We start from the raw sequence: 3,733 nt of genomic DNA, 5'->3' as shown, positions 1-3,733 counted from the left end.
GCGAACACGAAGTGTTGAAGGAAACAGGCAGCAGACACCAAAGAACAAAAACCATCATTGTGTGACCACCTTCCACACATAAACGCTGAAGACGAATGTGTGCATAAGTAAGTGTGGTGACTTTTTTTAATTGTCCAACTGGTGGTGTGAGGGAGAGTTCTGTGACCGGCACATGGAAGATAAAGGATAGGGCTGATGTTTAGTAGCTTAGGGTGATAAGCAGAGCCCACAAACCAGTGTTACCTAATTCAAATGTCTGTAGCGGCGAGAGTGAGACAGTTTGTTTTAAAGGTAGGGCGTTGTAGAAATGAGAGGAATGGGTTATCAGAAACCCCTACAGCAAATTGAATCCTGCAGAGGATTAAATATAAAGTTGTTATTGTTGCTGTTCGCTGCCTTCAAGATGATTCAGACTCAGTGATGACAGGACGAAACAGTGCTGTGTCCTTCAGCAGCTCAAATGTAATCATGTTTGACTCCGTGCCGCAACCACCCACGGTCAATCTATCCTGTGAAGACTTCTTTTTGCTGTCTGTGCTAAGTCTGATGTCCTTCCTCTTCGACTGGTTCCTCCTGACCAAAGCATGTGAGACATAGTTTACAGAAACTCCCTATCTTCAATTTAATCTTTTATTTCTTTCAATATACATCTGCTCATGTTTCTGGTTTACCATGATATATTCAGTACTAATATTCATCACACCACAATTCAAAAATATCAGTTCTTTAGTCTTCCTTCTTCAGTGTCCAGGTTTCACATGCATGTAACCCTACTGGAAACACCAATGTTGGGGTCCAGTGCCTCTTAGGCTTCAAAGGAACATCTTTGCTTTAGTACTGCAAAGAGTTATGATGCAGCAGATTTGCCCAATGTAACATGCTGTTTGATTTCTTGATTGTTGCTACTTCCATTGATGTTGATTGTGGATCCAAATAAAATAAACTTATTGACAATGTCCATCTTTTATCCACTTACCATAATGTTGCTTATTGACCCATTTTTATGTATAATCACTTTGATACTATGGAGGTGTAATCCAGGATGGGGTCTATGATCTTCAACAGTAAATGCTTCAAGTCCTTCTAATTTTCTGAAAGCAAGGTTGTGCCAGTTGCGTATTGCTGGTAGGTAGTCTTCCTCCCATCCTCCTACCAGTTTCTCCTTCGTATACCGTACATACTGGAGTATAAGCCGACCAGAATATCAGCCGAGGCACCTAATTTTACCACAAAAACTGCATTAACAATGTGCTGAAAAACTTGGCTTTTACATGAGCATTCACTGTAGTTCAACTTCTTTTATTGTTTGCTCAGCATAGTGGTTGAATAAGTGTGGTAAAGCATACAATTTTGAAGCACAACTTCCCTGCTTTTAAACTAACCAATATGCCCTTACTGTTCTTGAATGATTGCTTCTTAGTTTATGTCAAGGTTTGGCCAAGGCTCAAATATGTTCTTGAGATTGTCTCTAGATTCAGATGGGATACCAGAATTTATATCCAAGGTTATGTTCCCAAGGTTATATTTTGGTCCTCATGAAGTAGTGTTTTAATTTTCTTCAGCATGAATTTGAACTTGCACACAAACCATTGATGGTTTTTTCCACAGTTTGTTTCTGGACTTGTTCTGACTGATATATTGAGCCTCATCATTTTGTTCCACAGATAGAGTCTATTGGACTTATAATTTATTTTATGAAGTTAATGTGTATAGTTGTTATTTATGTTGCTGAAAAAGGTATTTTCAGTGAATAAGTAATTGACTTTGCAAAACTATATCAAGTAATCTCCAGGGTAATTCCTATCACAAAGGCCAAATTTACCAGCTATCAACTTCATATTCCAATCACCAGTAATTATCAATATACATCATGATTATTTATTTGATCAAATTCATACTGTAGATGTTGAGTAGATGTAGATGATTTTTCTTTAATATCTTCATGCGTGACTTTAATGATTGGTATATAAATCTGAATAATACCTATGTTAAATGATCTTCTTTGTGATCATGTGGATAGTAATTATCACTCAGAGCATTCCACTTCATGGATAATTAATGTAATGACATTTCTTTTCAATTTGTCATTACAGCACAGAAGGTCTTGTTATTGTTTGATTCCAAATGGTCAGTACCAGTTCATTTAAACTCAATATTATCTAGGAAATATATATTTATATATTCCATTATATTTTAAGAGCTTCTAATTTTCTTAGAGCCAGACTTCATACACCCTGTATCTTTCTTATTAATGGCTGTTTGCAACTCTTCTCATTTTGAGATGTGCAACATCAAGGAATGAATACCAAAAGCTTTCTTCTATCCATAGCATTAAAATCGACTTTACCCTTAGAGGGCTACTTTCCCACTGTGATATTTTTGAGAACCTTCCAACTTGAGATGTTCATATATCAGCACTATATCAGACACAATTCCAGTGCTATTTATAATGTCGCACAAGCTGATTTTTTAGGGAGGGGGGCTGCTGAATTTAAAGAATAATTTTATTGGGAACTCTTACAGATATTGTAACATTCCATAGTTCAGTCACATCAAGCAGTGTTATACATTTGTTACCACAATCATTTCAAAACATTCTCATTCTGCGTGACCCCCTTGATATCTGTTCCCCTATATCCCCTCCCTTCACCTTTATTCCCCCCTAACCCTTAGGATTATATATATATAAATATATGCCATATCTTACAACCTAAAATTCTGTTGTCTGCACCCTGTGAGTAGGGTTATACCATCATCATTCCTATGAGCACCCTCTCAGACCCCCTCCCCCTGTTCCCATACCCTCAGGAAACCATTACTCCTGATATTTTTTTGGGGGGTGGTGGGAATACCTGTTGGCTTTCATGCATAGAAAGGTCTTAATTTTACCAATGACCATTCGCAAGTCTAACAAGGTTAATGACGTAGAACTGAAACAATAATAGTAGGAAGAGGAAATGTTAAAGAACTAGAGGATAGTTTGTTTCATCAGTGCTATACCTGACCCTGGATATATCATATTGTCTCTTCCTTTTGGCCCTTCTGTGAGGGACGAACCAATTATCTAACAGATGGGTTTTGGAGCTCCACCACATACACGCTCATTCACATCAATTTGGTTGCTTATTTTTGACCTTTTGATACTTATTCCCTTTGATACATAGTCATAATACAGGCTAGTGTGCTTCTTCTATGTGGGCTTTGTTGCTTCCCTGCTAGATGGCTCCTTGTTTAACTTCAAGCCTTTAATACCACAGAGTCTATATCTTTTAATAGCTGGGCACCATCAGCTTTCTTCACCACATTTGCTTATGCATCCATTTTGTCTTCAGTGATTGTGTCGGGATCGTAAGTATCTACAATGTCACATTGTTAGAACAGACTGCTCTTATACTGAGGTAAGATTTTAGTAGAGGCTCAGAGTCAATCTGCTTCCTTACTGCATTTACACACACAAATACACACACAAACACACCTAAATTTATGTATGTAAATATGTATGTCTATACATATCTATATATGTATTTATATACCGATAAATATATTTTTTCTTTCTCCTTTCTTCCTCTCTTTATTTTTCATTTCCTCCTGCTCCACTATCATGTTTTCCCATCATTCACCTCTTGGTAATTTCTCGCAGATACATTTTGATTGGTCAAACACAAACCCAATGTGTCACACACTTCTCACCATCTATTTTTGAACCCTTTCTATTCCCCTGTCCCCGTCATAA

This window comes from Echinops telfairi, unplaced genomic scaffold, assembly GCF_000313985.2.
Source record: "Echinops telfairi isolate 266 unplaced genomic scaffold, ASM31398v2 ScPeMD7_9;HRSCAF=40, whole genome shotgun sequence".
Classification (NCBI taxonomy): Eukaryota; Metazoa; Chordata; class Mammalia; order Afrosoricida; family Tenrecidae; genus Echinops; species Echinops telfairi.
The sequence above is the reverse complement of the archived record's forward strand: the minus strand, read 5'-3'. Positions refer to the sequence as shown.